Raw genomic sequence first — 16,387 nt, 5'->3', positions numbered from 1 at the left:
ACCAGCAAGAGAAACAATGGAATTGAAAAATTATCACAACTTTTTCTTTTCAAAGTTAAAAAAAATAATCATTAAAGATCTACACCATATATATTCTTTTTAACTGTTACATTGTGAAGAAGTTTGCATTTCATTCAACTTTGATAACAACAACATGGAAATACACTTCATGAGAAAGCGCTCAGCTATTATTTAAGGATCGCTCTTCTCCTATTTGTCAATATTAGTCTTATAGAAATATATGTTCATGTTTTAAATTTTGTTTTTAAAAAAATCTTTTTAAGTAAAAACATGTTCTGGATCTCTGTAAGTGAATTACAATGATAAACATGAAGCATTAAGTCTAAGCAAATAAGGACAAAAATCTTAACTTGACTGCAGATGAAGATGAGTACCAAGACATCTTTTACTGCCGCTGAACCACTAATATCTTTTATAGAAATTCTGAAAACAATTTCATTGGAATACACTCCCACTGGAGTATACCCTCAATGACATTAAAGAATTTTAAAAAACCCAGACCAAAAACCGGTAACTCAACACAGAGACAAAAAAACTGTCTACGTAAGAAAGGAAGTACGTAGATCGTGACCAAATCTTTTTCTTCCCTGATCACATTTAACCAGAACAGTGAAAAGAAGATTTCAAAACACTTCGTGGTATTTTCTCAGTCCAGTTTTACAAATGGAAAAGCATACAAACTTTAGGGAAAGAACACACTGAAAAATTTCTATTAAAGGATGCAAAATGAAAATGCATCTGCTACCTAAGGCTGTCTGAATCTACTCATATAACCATGTAGCAGCTTACCACAATTAAAAGCAGGTAAGCTACCTACATCTACCAGCGGAAAGAACCGCAGCTTACTATAGGTCATTTCTTCGTGTTCAGACAGACACAGAATATTAGAATATTCTGCAAGGATATTAACCATATTCTTTCAACACACTCACCTTATACATCCTGCTGCTGCTATGGCCAATAAAATATTTCATCCATCTCAATTCCTATTTCAAGGAAAACAAAAGACAGAAAGTCCCAATATCTCAGGAAAAGTATTTAGCAAAGGGCAGAAAATCATATTAAATAAAAAAAACCCTAGAGGCATACATTTTAGGAAGTGGTAAATAAACAAGAATTCTACTAAAACAATACTTACTCCCAACACAGTAGCATCTCCTCTGACGCTTACCATACATTAACAGTACTTCAGATTAGAAATTGCGATAATAAATATTTGAACAAACATCGCTAAAATAACTGATAAAGTTCACACATTCCTGATTTGACCGCATACTTTTAAAACTCTGTAAGCTTCTATAACTGTAACTGCAGTAATATTTTCAGCCAGCTTCAAAGTTGTACTTGCACCATTTGACCATTTCACTCTATCTACCTCATTAGGTGCAAGTAAACACATGAAACCATCAGCAGTTTCATATAGACATTTAAAACATTAAACCACTTCCATAAATATTACCTCTGCATATAAAAATCCTTGAAGCACCCCAAGTCATGGATGAAGAACACTCCTTCTGTCTAATGCAGCATAATCATTGAACCTGTATATCAGAAACATATATGTATGACAATCACTACATATATCTAAAGTTTTATGTGGGAAAGTCACAAAAAAACCTCATCATATGCTGTCACTGTCATTACTAGTTCTGATATTCTGACAAATGAGATGTAGAGGATATACAGGAAACCAGTATTTCCTTCATGAATGCCTTGAAAAACACTTTAATTACAAAATCTATTACTTTAACAGCCTGCTCAAAAGTTAAAAACATTTGAACTATTCCATAGTGCTAGTTTTCTTCTGATATTCGTTACCATTACCCAAGAATATTTTTTAAACACTAAGAACATTATATCAGATCGTCACAAAAAATATTTTAAACACACACCATAACTGTCATAAACTTCCTTTCTTCCTTTCCTTTTCTGATTTTTGACAAACTACATTTGAAAAAATCCAATTCTTCTAGCTACTGAAGCAGAAAAAAATATGCACTCATCCCTGAAACGTGTATGTTGCTTTGCTTAAAAATAACTTTTAAAAAGATTAACTTAAATGACCACTGAAAATAACTAGCTACAATAAGGTTAGACCAAAAAAAAAAGAAGAAAAAGAAGCAGCTGTGTTTTGGTTGCTGAATGGCCCTGTGAAAATACAAAAAAAGCTGCAAAAACTACTGTGATCCAAGGGAGCTGTGCATTTACCTTATGTTATCCTCCTCTTTCCTTTTCATTATAGAGTAATGTTTCTAATAGCATATTACAGGTTCAAATAAATCAGTACAAGCAAATTCAAGACTATAATTTCTAAACTAAGCCAGCTAAACTACACAGCATGTAAGGGCTAGGCTGTCAACGGAGACTTCAACACACACTAAAAATCTTCAACGAGATATAGCTAACATGGAGAAAAAGAAAGGAACTGAGCACAAGGCAGTATGACTTGGAAGATAAAAAGACTGCCAATAAAAGGTAATATTTATCACATCAATTTTAATTCAGGCATAGAACTAGGCAAGTCTTTTAACAAAGCATGACTTTTGGACATAAGACATTTAAACAAGCCAATCTCTCACATTGTTTCAAATCCACCACACTGCAGACATTACTGCAGTCTTTCCACAACTCTCTTATGCTGCTTTCAAACACTTGTCTTCTTATTTTACCAATGCCAGCCACATCAGATCTCTGAGAACTTGGGCCATATTATTTCACTGTTGGCAATATGAAAAATTCTAATGGATTCATAAGCCAGCAGGCCTCAGCACCAGTTAAGCACACCCCCCCATTAACTGCATCTATTTCTGCAGCCACTGAGCAAACGAGAACCCTTCCGCTCTCAGGTTCCTTCCCAAACCTAAGGAGGCCGAGAGGACTGCATGTAATATTTGTACTTTTATAGAAGCAGCGGCAAGGTTTACGAAGCAGCGCTCAGGTCTGAGAGTCCGGAGCCCAGCTCTGACTCCGGAGGGTGGGGGATTCCACGGGAGCCAAACGCTTCCACGTCTCCGCGCCACAAAACCTGAGGGCATCTACTGCCATCCCTCGCCTACGCAACGTTTTATGTCCACGTGGCCTAAAAAAAACTGTAAGTGAACCGCAGAAGTAACTTTCGCGACTTGCAGAAACCTTTCTGCAGATCTTTATTATCTCATCCGATAACTACAGTCACACCCGCTCGCTGCTCCCGTGTTCGCAGGGGTCAGACACCACCCAAAACAGGAGTCCCCGCTCCCAGCCCCGCGCTCACCCAGCGCCGGGCGGCAGCCGCCACCGCAACGGCCGCCCCGGCCCAGCGCTGCAGAGGCCCCGCAGGCCGCGCAACGGGGCTCCGGCGGGGCGGGGGGTGGGGAAAGGACGGGCGCGGCCAGCGGGCCCGCAGCACCCCGGCGGCCCGCGGGCGCGCTGCCGGCCGGCGCCGCTGCAGGGGGCGAGCCCTCACTCCGCCGGCCGGAGGCACGGCTCAACCGCCGGCGCGGGACCCGCCTCCCGTCACTGGGCGACTCAAGGGCCCCGGCGGCGCGGGGCCACAGCGGCAGGGCCCAGCGAGGGACCCCCTCGGGCTCGCCGAGGGCCGGGCCGGGCCGGGGAAAGGCGCCCACCTCCTCCCGGCGCTGCCGCCGGGAGCCGCTGCCCCGCCGCCTTCTACTTCCCGGCCGCCAGCGGGGCGGCCTCCCCAGCCCCGCACCGCCGCCCGGCTCCGCGGCGCGGGGGGAGGGAGCGGCAACCGCAGCCGCGCCCCGCGGCCGTCCCCGGCGTCGTCCGCCCGCCCCCACCCACCCCGAGCCGCGGCCCCCGCCGCCGCGGGGGGAAGGGAACTTACAAACGCGGCCCTCTTGCGTGCCTGCGTCACGCCTCCGCGACGTCACGGCAATGGCGCGGTGTGGCGTCACACCCCGCGGGAAGGCCGGACGGGCGGCTGGCCCCCCCCGCCCGCGGCGCAGGCGCAGCTTCGCCGCTGGGTGAGGGGTGTTGGCGGGAAAGCAGCGGGGGGGGGGGAGAGGCGGCGGCGGCGGCGGCGGCGGCGGGAGCGCGGGCCCCGGGGCTGCGCTTGTTGCTGCGCCTGGGCCTCAGCCCCGCCGCGCCGGGGACGCTGGGTTACGTGGCTGACCCCTCTGGCACCGCTGCGCTTGGAGTGAGGCCTTCCCTTCCCAACCAGCCGTCGGTGTGGGGGGGGCCATGCTCCCAGCCGGCCCCCACACAGACTGTCATCTGCTGCGGGTTAGGGGAGGTGGGATTGGGGATTTCGGGGAGGCAGGTTAGAAAAAGTTGTTTCTGGAAGGTATGGGACTTGTTCTGAGAAGTGGGTGTGAGTGACCTTCAAGCACTGGGTCAGAGGGGAGCACAGTCAGTGGAATATGAGCTGGCAGCATGGCCACAAAGCCCAATGGCATCCTGGCTTGTATCAGAAATAGCGTGGCCAGCAGGGAAAGGGAAGTGATCTTACCCCTGTACTCGGCACTGGTGAGGCCGCACCTCGATTACTGTGTTCAGTTTTGGGCCCCTCACTACAAGAAAGATATTGAGGTGCTGGAGCATGTCCAAAGAAGGGCAACAAAGCTGGTGAAGGGTCTAGAGAACAAGTCCTGTGAGAAGCAGCTGAGAGAGCTGGGGTTGTTCAGTCTGGAGAAAAGGAGGCTTGTGGGAGACCTTATCACTCTACAACTACCTGAAAGGAGATTGTAATGTGGTGGTGTCTCCCAAGTAAAAGGAAATGGCCTCAAGTTGAGCCAGGGAATGTTTAGATTGGATATCATGGACAGGCTGGAGCGATGGGCTGAGGCCAACTGTATGAGGTTCAGCAAGGCTGAGTGCTGGGTCCTGCACTTGGGTCACAACAACCCCTTGCAACGCCACAGGCCTGGGGAAGAGTGGCTGGAAAGCTGCCTGGCAGAAAAGGACCTGGGGGTGTTGGTTGACAGCCGGCTGAGTATGAGCCAGCCGTGTGCCCAGGTGGGTGTTGGTCTCTTTTGCCCAAGTAACAAGCGATAGGACAAGATGAAACAACCTCAAGTTGCTCCAGGGGAGGTTTAGATTGGGTATTAGGAGAAATTTCTTCACCGAAAGGGTTGTTAATCATTGGAACAGGCTGTCCAGGGAAGTGATTGAGTCACCATCCGCTTAGGGATGATTTAGTGGTGGACCTGGCAATGTTAGGTTAATGGTTGTACTCAATGATCTTAAAGGTCTTTTCCAATCTCAATGATTCTATGATTCCATGGAAGTGGAAAAATGAGAAAGTGTCACAGAAATAGGATAATACGGGATTTAAGGGAAGGCTGAAGGGAGAAGCGAATTGGGCAGGAGGGAGGTGAGAAGGTGCAGAAGAAAGAAGGGAAGTGTGGAATATGTGGGTGAGAAAAAAGAAGGGAAACATAAGATTGTAACATTCTAACCATCTGTTCTTCAGCAAAGATGATCCTTGTGGGGAAGAAAAGGACTTCTGCCTGCACAACTTCAGAGATTATGGGGCATTGGGGCCACCTTTTCCAGTATCATCCTGTGATGCAGGACTGTCTCCATCTTCACAACCTCCTGTCTCGCATGTGCCCTGCCAGGGCACCCCCATCTCCTGTAAGCCTGCACTCAGCACAGCTGCTCTGTTGTGCCACTGCCCTTTGCTGGAAAAAGGGGATGACAGGGACCATCCCAGCCACTGCTGGAACAACGAATCTGTGAAGTAGCATTGACACAGCTCCTGGGAAGTGGGAGTAAGGGAAAAGGGGAAAATGGGGTTAGGCTAAGCATTTAATTCTGGTGTCTTTTGCTATCATGCTTAGAATCATGATGCTACTGTGGTATTAAGTCCAAAAGCACGAAGAATGGCAAAAGTAGGGGTCAGTGTGGAAGAAGATACAAGGAATATGGAATGCCTTCCAAATATCCATGTTTCTCTACGTGTACCTAAGGCTGAAATTTCAACTGTGTGATTTACACACTATGCTAACAATTAGAAATATATTTAAAATATATGTGCAGTTTTCTGAAAATCTGTTTCTGCAGCTCACTGCAAAGCGACAGCTAAGGAAGCAGGTATCCTGAGTCTTTGGCCCTGAAAACTCTTTCCAGTGTGGCCAAAAAATGGTAAGAAATTAAAAGTTTAGCCTCATTCTGAACTCAGATTTCATGAAAATATATGTGAATTAGAATTAGGTATTTTGAACATAAACACAATTTTATGAATACAGTAACTTCATCCTGGCAAATGAAATGTGAGGTGATAAAACAGGCAGGCTGGCTCAAAGTCATTTCAGAACCAAGGTACATTTATGATACGATACTGTCCTTCAGTCGTGTGTTCCACTTGGAGGCTCTGTATCTGAAATAACTGTTCCTGTGCTCGGAATACTTCATTTAAAAGTCATTTACAATTTCAGCAGGAACTGAAGTTTAAAAATCAACATACTAATTCTTCACCTTTTTGTGCCTACTAAAGCTGAAGTGTTTTGCAGCTACAGAACCTATAAAACACAATGAATTTGAAGGTGAATCCTCCAAGTGGTTTTAAATAATTATAATTCCTTTTGAAGTTGTACAACTCCTTAACTGTTGCTTAAGCAAAACCATTACTATATTCAGTATGTGTACCGCCTTTCTGAACCACAAATAAGGCATAATTAGCATATGACAGTTCTTGATGTATTACATGCCACTTGGAGGGACACAAAATATTCATTCTAATGTGCAAATGTGTTTGTGCCTTTACCAGCTATTAGTTTTCATTTAAAAATATAATAAAATACTATGATGGATTTATCTGTTGCTGGTGAAAAAGAAAAGAGATCTGATTACAATATAAACTTCCATTCTTGACTGTTTTCAGTATTCACAGGAAAGATCGGTTATTTCTAATAGAGAGTATATTAGTTTTCCTCAAACCTCATTCATGATAAACTATAGAAACTTTGTAGCAGCAGTAATTAATGTCAATCTGGAATATCGAGTTTTAAAATAATACTGAGAATAATAATTCATTGTAACTTGTTGAAGATAATATTTTGTGTGTAGTAGCATCTCAACATCCTAGGTTATGATACTCTGAAGTACTGTTTCTTGAATATTTTATGGAAAAGTATATCAGCCATCTCAATTCTATTTTACAGGCTTGTGTGAATGAGTTTTTCTTAAAAGCAAAGTGATAGAATGAGTTTATACTTAGAATTGAAAGTAAACAGTAACCAATGAACATTCAATACAATAGAATAAAACGAAAGCTACGATACCAGATGAAGATATTAGTTTCTATTTTTACAACCTACAATGGACAAAGAGATACTGTGTCGGTAATAATTTAAAATAAAAATTATGTAGAGAGCTTTCTTCCTCCACCATCTGTACATTATGAGTGGTAGTGGACAGTCATATAGAGTAAACTGAAGAGTATACCTACATGATTAAGAATTTTATGGTGTACAGTATTAACATGCACTATTTAGTAGTTTAGGGTAATAAACTGGCTAAAAAAATGACATAGTATTAAAGCCCACATTAATTTTTTCATATTTAGCAACGTAGTATATTTTCAGAATGAAATCAATAGAGATGTTTGCACAGTAATGCTTTTGCCATATATCAGTGCAAGTGGAAATGCCGATACATTGTAATAAAGGGGTGTCTTCCATAGTGCTTTGAACTGAAGCCTATATGGGGAGAGCAGTTTGAACAGACAACAGTAATACTTCCCTCTCTCACGTAATCCGTGAAGTTTTAGAACGTTAGTCGTTAGTCTGCTACTCTCTCCTGCACTTTAGTGTACGTGGGGAAATTTTATATCACATTTAGAGAAAATCCACCTACATGCAGTAAGGTATTACTGCATAGTACTAGTTTTGTTTAGAACAAGTAGAGAATGGTTTAGGTTAGTTTTGATCTAGATAGTTACTTTTGGAGTACTACAGCAGCCTTTGAGAATACTATGTTTTTTAAAAGATGATTAATGTATTTAAATTCACTCCACGGGAGCACAGACTCGAGTTTGGGGAACTTGGACAACACCAAACACAAGCTTTGAAAAACCTCTAAGTACCAGACTTCTGCTTCCCACAGATTAGGCCTCCTGCTGGCTATTTGTACCTGTTAAATATGTAAGATGGTTAGGTTTTAATGTCTGCACCTCAGTTCCCCTAGCTTTGAAACAGCGGTAATAATTCTGACTTAAATATTGTGAAGATACATTAATAAATATGAAGAAAACTCTTTGAAGTTGAAAAATATAATGAGGTTTAAGTATATTCTTTTTTGTCATCATTAACCTGTCAAACCTTTAAATGCTGAAACACTGCTTTTGGGAAAAAAAAAAAAAAAAAAAAAAAAGGAGAGAAATGTCAATTAAGATAATAAAGAAGCCAAGATCCAGATCAACTAAGCAGAACAAGCAAGTAAAATAAATATGGGGAAAAAATCCAAGGAACAGAGTAGACCTATAAAGATACAGCTCAGAAAAATGAGAAGAAAATCTGAAACAAATGCTGCCGGCAATTGGAAGGACATGTAGTATGTTACTAAGAAACACCTTTGCATAAAATTCAGAGTGAATGGGTGTTAAGACAATGTGTCAGAGAAGTCTGGGCAACAATTTATCTCCTAAAGTCTCAAATGGATCAGTCGTGTCCTGTAAGTTCCTGTTTCTTCTACTCTGACTGTAAGAGGAGCCTACGGCAACTACCTCAAATCCCAGCTCTTCAGAGTTCAAGTACCTCCAGTGTTAGGGGATGGCTGAGTGGAGGTTTTCAGATAATGATTTTGATCTTAAAACTGACTGCACAAGACTGAGACTGGGCAGAGGTCCCTAAGTGAAGTAGATGATAGACTTCAGTCTGCTGAAGTGGGAGAAAATAGATTCGCAGGAGTAGGTAGAAGGAGGAAGGATTGAATTTAGGGACACGAAGCAGAGTAGTCTTTCACACAAGAACACATCCCATTCCAAATCCTGGAATGGATCGAAGATGCTTAATTTTCATATTTCCCCTTACAATAACATATATTTGCAGACTAAAGGTCAAAACCATGCAACTTCATTTGCACAGAAGATGCAAATCCATCATGGCTAGTGACCAGCCCAGCAGCCAAAACAGAGATCTCTATGGTGGATCGCCCACCTAGACATAAAGGGAAAGCAAATACATGGTAATTGCTTGCTTAGTGAACCTTTTGTTCTGTTTTCAAAAAAAAAAAAGGTGGACACACATAACTAAGAACTGTATCATCATGCATAAGTGCACGAAAGCCAAAATAATGCTGGTTGGCATTTTCTAACTTCTCAGGATGTGATTTCTCAACCCCCTAATATTCTTTCAACATAGCTTTTGTGTTGTGATATGTGGAAGGCCAGAATTTATATCCATTATTGTTGCTTCATAGAAGAGAGTAGGAACATATTTTAAGTATTTATTATCCTTCTTTTGAGGTGACACTTTCAAAAGCTTCTAAGAAATCATAAAATAAGAAAAATCTCTCTTTGAACTGATTTTGTACCAGCTTAGGATGACTGATTTTTCAAAGACAGCAATAGATTTCAGCAACATGAAAGGCTTGACTGGTGATGCCAAATAAAAATTATTTAAAAAAACTCACAAGCAGCTTGTTCTAAAGTTTTCGTTTTATGCCCAACAAGTTGATCTCTGTCCTTCAAGGTAATAAAATACTGCGACAAGCCAAGAACACATAGTTCTTGTCTCTTTTTTTGTTTTTCTTAATGAGAAGCCAAGGAAACCCACATGACTGAGAGGAAACCTGTGGGCTTGCAAGCAGGAAGAAGCAAACTCACTTCTCTCAGCATCACGAAATATTTTTTACTACTGCTGTAGACTAAAAAGCCTCTACAAAGAACTATAACAATGAGAAACAAAATTTTTAAAAAATAAGAACTTCTTGGAAATTGAAAGATAAGAGATATAAATACATAAATAAAAATATTTTTAAAATGGGAGGATAGAAAAAATGAGATGATACTTAAAAATATGGGAAAAATAAACTTTTGTGAACAGAATAAAGACGAGGAAGGGAAAATGAAAATAAACACAAGATTAAATGGGAAGGACAGAAATGAATGATTCTGAAGAGACTGTTTTGTATTCATTTGGAAAGAAATTTCCATAAAGGTTGGACAACTTAGAAGTAACAAAAGGTTTATAAAAATAGCTGTTCCTAAAAAGCAGTTAAGGAAACATTTGAAAAATGTGCAGAGTTGTAAGTCCGTCAGCCGGCCCAGCTGCTACGCATCCTAGGGAATAGAAGGCATTTTCTACAAAACTTCCTGTAGCATTGACCATGAAGCCTGAAAAGAGGGACAAATACTAGAAGACTGAAAAAATTAAAATATGGCCTCTTTTTCCAAAGAAAGCATAGAATGCCCTTTATAACTGCAATCCAGGAAATAATACTTTACCACTATGTATCTTATTCTAGAAATGCTGTATAGCAATAGAGGATGCTGTGCTTCAGAGACTGAAGGATTAAATTAGTTTTGCTTAGAATTTTGAGTTAATTCCTGAAGCTGTTACACTGACGATGATGAGCTGCTTCATAAAAATAAACCCTTGAATGAAGATTACAGCTCACAGAGAGACCTTTCAAGGCAGTGACTAGAGCAGGAACCCTGCACAGATAGCCCTCCTTTTAACACCTGATGATCTGTGGCAAGGCTACATTACTAGCTTTCTAGATGGTTTATTACACGTTCTCATAAAAATCTTCATTTGTGTTTTTGCAATATGTTCATGCTGTAATACAAGGAAATGCCTCTCTGTGTTTCAGTTTCATAATGCAGAAGTCTTGCTCATTGGGTCTGCACTTCTTGCAGATGATTGTCCCAGGACAGAGTTTGCACAGGATGTCCTTAGAGTGCAAAGGTAGCATACACGCAGCTCTGTCTAGCAGAGCTGCAGAGTTGAGGGTGAGCGAATTACTCTTGAATCACAAGATAGACCAATGGTTTTAATGAAAATTGCAATCTCCTGTGTTGCTTCTGGATTTGTTTTACATCATCCTATAGGTCTCTGCAAAATGTATGGGAATGGGATATGTGGGAGACTGGACTGTGAAGAATTTTCTTCATTTTAAACTCAAGAAATTTAAAATAGATCTTTAATACCTCTTAAGGCAGTAACCAGTGAGCAAGAAAACTATATTCTCCTTTTCCAGTTAGGCACTGAGGCGAGGAAGCCTTGATGTTATTGCAAGGTTTCTCGGAGGACCCCAGCCAATCTGTCTGCCCATACTGTTAAATAAGATGGAGGCTCCTCTTAGAGGCAAACCAGATAGGAAAAGGACCCTGATATGGAAAAGCTGAGTTTCACTGAGCTATTAGCAGTCTTCTTTGGAAACTTTTTTTTTTCCTTGTCTGTTTTATAGAATATATATTTAAAGTTGTGTTTGTTGTTGTTTTCTTTTACCATTACTGGCAATCTGTAATTTCTACATCCCTTGTCTTCAGTGTAATTCACTACACAAGAGAGTTATAAATACATCTAAATTTATTTGGTCAACTTCTGTGTTTATACAGTTCCCACTGAAGTGAGGTCACTGAACTGGAGAACTGACTCTCTGACTGGTTCTCAAACCCCTGTAGCATCACACTGTCATTCTTGGCACGTGAAGCATGACCTCTTGTCCCACAGTGGCCAGGCATATTACCAAGAGGTTTTATCGTACTCACTTACTCCACATTTAATTAGTAATATTTTTTTCACAGCAGTGCATCTACATGGCAGTTTTATTTTTCATTTCCATGAATAACTCTGTCCTACAGATAGAATTGAGAAATCAAAGGTCCTCATAAATGCTTGCGTTTCTGGAAAAATATACATGGAATAAAAACTTGAAGATTATACTCAGATTTTATGTACTCCTGTTCCCCATCTAGATTAAAAAATCATGGGAACCAGCTTCGGTCACTATGAAGTATCATGTGCTGAAACCTCATCACATCGACACATCACCAGCTAAGTTTAGAGTAAACTTCTGGATGCAATCAAGTGACCCATGGCCTTGGCAAAGATCTAACTTGAAGTCTCATGGGGAAGTATTTTCAGGCTCTTAATTTAAGACAAGGCCAAAGGAATTGAGCCTTGCAAGTCCTACAGTTAAAACCCAGAAATCCCATTTTGTTTTGAATAGTGAGCCTCTCCATTGTTAGGGGGTATGTGTGTAACTTTGAGAAGCACAGATCTCCTGCTATTTTGCCCTTAATGTGGAAAAATCAATCAGCCTTTTTAAACAGCAGACTTCAGAGAAAACATGCAGTGCCTCGGTGGTCGTGAAAAGGCTCTCTTTTTCCAAGACTTTGATAAGAAGAGGAAGTTAAACAGAAATTTAACCTTTTTTGTGAGTACATTTGAAGTAACTGAGGACCTGATTTTCATTTGTATCAAGGCTTCTGCATTAAGGTTAAAGAACCTTAAATGGGCATGAGCTGTAATTTGGCCCAAGTCCCCTGTCCCTCCTAGTGTAAGGTACATAACAACTCTGAATCTTTAATGTCTATAGATGCAGCTCCAGGGGAGGACTTCTGATGTCCAGAGATTCAGCTCTAGGGAGTACTGACAGCCTGGCAACAGCCCAGAAATATGATTAAACAGAAGTCTGTCCTCTGAAACCCCCAGAAAATCAGTAAGTTTAAAAGCTTTCCAAATTTATTCTTTATACTTGCCCTTTTCAGGATTAACATCATACATATGAATCCAACTAGTATCATACTATATATATCATACATATGAATCCAACTAATATCATACATATGAATCCAACTAGTATAGTTTTTAATCAATGGTGAAGAAGACTAATAATTTTCATAGTTTATTCTCTGGGTATTTTACACTGTTGGTACATTTACTATTGTTTTATTTTTCCTATTTATTACTTGTACATAGGTGTATTAAAAAAGTATTAGTGAATAAGGTCCACCAAGAAAAAGCTTGAGCTGTACTTTAAATGGGCAAGGCCAATTTACATGTTTTGCTTATGAATACAGTGAGTGACTAACTTCAGAACGGGTGTGTGTGAAAATAACCTAATGCTCATGTAGTACATTGTGATCCTCAAACAGAAGAGTTATACCAACACAAAACCTGATTTTAGTTTTAAAATCATAAACAGTATGTTCTTAAAAGGATAGCATAAGGCAATAAAAGAAGTTGTTCCAACAGTCTTAAAATTCCTGCACCTTGATTTCCTATACATTTGTCCACCTCAGTCTCATTCAGGACCACCCTGATGCTCCCAGTTTTGAAAGGGGCACCAGTACTACATCGAGCATGCTCTAAGCTTGCTGCCTCATCAGCCAGCCACTGCCACCTAAAATATGTCACAATTTACATACAATAATCCCCCGCAACAGCTTGCTGTTCTCCCCTACCTGCTTATTGCCACAAACCCAGTAAGAACATAATTTTCTTCAAGACTCTACCTCTTTCAGATGTAGCTGAAGTTTCTCAGTGGATTTCTGTGTTACTACCAGGGCACTGACAGGCAGGAAAAAACACAGATGAAAAGCAGTATTGCAAATGTCTCATTTCCTTAAGCAGCCAGGTTAAGAAAAGAAGCTTATAAGGCCTATGACAGTCCAGCTTTTGGCCATGAGGAGCCTAGCAGTGAGAGGCAGGCAAAGACAGTAATACTGAGTTGTGATCCTTCAGTGCAAATCCTGTGCCAAGACATCTCTGTCCTGAACAGAAAGAAATGGAAACATTTTGGTAATTTGTCTCCTGGGTTAAGGGCAAAATATGTCACAAGAAGGATGCAGGATATTCTAGGGAATTCCTACCAATTATAGTCCACATAGTAAGGAGAACACAAATGAAGGGAGATTTAATAAACTCACTTAATTACTTAACAGATGTAAGAGAGAAGAAAGGAGATGCCTGGATTCTCAGGAATCTTGTGATATGTCTGGTACATAGGACAGCAAAGGAGTAGGACAGATCCTGGTCATTATGCAGTGGATGCATCCGAGGTGTGAGAAGGATCCATTCAGTTTGAAAGCTACTGGGATTGTTTCCATGCTGAGAGCTTGTTGGGACGTGAAGTCTCCATGGCTGCTTCCCCCCATGTCAGGTTCCAGAGCAGCAGGGCCAGTCAGGAAATAAGAGGGGAGAGCGCTTTTGTTTGGCACAAACAATATAGCTAGAATTTCCAGCTCATGGAGTAAAGCTAAAGAGAGGTGCTAGCCTAATAATGACAAGTATACTATATAGAATACATATAATAATAGCTATAGTACGTAGATTTAATAATAATATCATATTAATATATACAATAATAATATAATAATATGTCAAATATATAAACTGTCGCTAAATTTCTCTGTAGAAACATAAGGCGTATGAGAAACAGACAAGAATGGAGTACTGAGCAGATGCAAAAGCTGATGTATTTCAATCAAGGTGAACAGAAGCAACCTTCTTTCAGTTAGCGTGCAAGGAAGGAGTGCAGAAAAGCAGTATCAGTTAAGAACTACAATTAATGTGTAAAGCAATCTTACCAAGAGCATTCAATGGGCTGCCAGTTCATTTGGCTCACTGTATGCCTTCTATTGATTATGCTTTCAGATGCATTCAGCTGTTTACCTGGCTTCAAAGAGCAAGTGGAAAAAATCTTGGTAGAAAAATCCACAGAGGGCTAGTACATGCAAGAAAATGACTCTGGGTTACGTAGCCCCAGAGCCGCAGATTATGGAAGGTGGAGAGTATTCCAAAGAAGTACTAATATATGCTTTTCTTCTAAACATCTTCCCTACGTATCTGCTAGGTGATAGGACACTGGAATAGATTAAACTTTGGTCAGAAAAGCATTGTATTAGTCCATTTGTTCATATTTGAGTTATTGGGATTTAAAGTTGGATGTTTCATACTATAGTGAAAGGAATAATTCAGTAAAGCTCTCTTTGATGGCGATAATAACGTATACCCTGCTGTTTATTTCCTTTAAAAAAAGCAACAAGTATCTTTTAATTCATGAGCATGCATATTCCATAATTTAAGTTACATGAAACTGAGAGTCCGAGCACTATATCTAGAGATGAAATCTGAATGATATAAATTACACATCTGAAAGAGAGGCTGAGTATAAGGGAATCAAAATTTGATTTACACCTAGAAGGAAGAAGGAGAAAATATAAGTTTTGCTATTCCCAGGTTTTTCCCAAATGTCACACAAAAAAGTTATTTAAATCATCACCAATTAATTGATATTGACACTCAGTACAAAATTTTCAAGCTTTTAAGACATCAGTGTAGTCCTAGAGAGATTAAATGCGTGAATCTGAGAAGAAAACAAAGGTTCTAATGTATGTGAATGACTTAATAGTTTTATGAATTATATGCTTTAGGCTTGAAAATGTAGTCAGAATTATGTTGAAATAATAATAAAAAACCCACATAAAACTAGGAACAGGAGGTAAAAGTTGACGTTTACTTACTGTCACTTAATGATTCTAGATCTGATGTTTTCATGCATAACGTACTAAGCCAAATGAAAAATGCACAATGAAAAATGTCACTGAATTGAGAATGTTAATTTTTCAGGAGTTGTTGAGTTGGTAATTGTCTTTTTTTATATATATATTTAGCAAGGAACACATACCAAATTGTGTTCTATGTTGTGTATAAATAACTACATCTTTCCCCCATGCAGAGAGATCACATCTTTGAATTTGCATTGGTAAAATTCAAGATGCCACAATACAAAACCAGAATATGGGAGAAGGGTTGCTTTGATTTTTAACATAAAAGATTTTCTCTCTACAGAAGAGAGAATGAAACAAAGTTATTGTACTCCTAATTGGAACAGGCTGAAGAATAAAGTGTAAAAAATTAGAAGTCGTTTTTACTAAATGATGGACAGGAAAGATGCAAAGAGTGTGTATGCTGTGGGGGACATCAGTGGGAAATTCCTGGATACATCTACTTGGGGTTGTTCCATTGGATTAGTTTATTCATTCATTAAAAGTGCAGTAATTAAACTATATTAAACGGAAGTGCATCCATACCACCTTTTTTTTTCCACAGTCAAGGTGCCTTTCTTGTTAATCATACGGTCTCTACAGCTCTACGTCTATATGAATAAAACCTTCAGTATTCCATGAAGCTGTTCTATAGTGATTTTTCTAATGGTGAGTTCTAGGACGCCTACCAGAAACTACAGGAATTTGGAGACTGAACTTAAAACTAACAGCTCCTATGATTCTTCTGCTGGCCTCTAATGATTTTGCCAGTGCCTCTTTTGACCTGCTGACAGGCAGCATAGGGGATGCTGCTGAGTGCCATGAGCACATCTATCAGAGTATGCATGCATTGGCAGGCATGCAGGCAGACACGTTTGGCGCTGGAGTTTCACAGGGCTTCTGAGGACATGGGAATATGCTTAA

At 40.3% G+C, this 16,387-nt stretch overlaps 1 protein-coding gene and 1 long non-coding RNA gene across 17 annotated transcripts in view; one reads left to right on the top strand and one right to left on the bottom strand.

The window, feature by feature from the left end:
• Positions 1-3,917, bottom strand: part of ZNF438 (zinc finger protein 438) — a 59,025-nt gene extending 55,108 nt beyond the window's left edge. For 10 of the 15 annotated variants that reach the window (XM_074832980.1, XM_074832988.1, XM_074832999.1 and 7 more), the window contains exons 1-3: positions 3,848-3,917; positions 1,481-1,562; positions 954-1,007 (exon numbers count right to left, since the gene is read on the bottom strand). The gene's annotated coding sequence lies outside the window, so the exon portion shown is untranslated. The other 5 variants (XM_074832931.1, XM_074832941.1, XM_074832928.1 and 2 more) reach the window with 5 other exon arrangements.
• LOC141926734 (uncharacterized) lies at positions 3,062-8,226 on the top strand. 2 transcript variants are annotated; one of them, XR_012624196.1, is made up of 2 exons: positions 3,062-3,112; positions 5,435-8,226. It is a non-coding gene; the product is annotated as an uncharacterized LOC141926734 (long non-coding RNA). The 2 variants fall into 2 exon arrangements; XR_012624194.1 differs by lacking the exon at positions 3,062-3,112 and adding an exon at positions 4,334-4,977.
• Positions 8,227-16,387: the final 8,161 nt, after the last annotated feature.

Source organism: Strix aluco, chromosome 1 (assembly GCF_031877795.1).
Source record: "Strix aluco isolate bStrAlu1 chromosome 1, bStrAlu1.hap1, whole genome shotgun sequence".
NCBI classification, from domain to species: Eukaryota; Metazoa; Chordata; class Aves; order Strigiformes; family Strigidae; genus Strix; species Strix aluco.
This window is presented reverse-complemented; position numbering and strand designations above follow the sequence as displayed.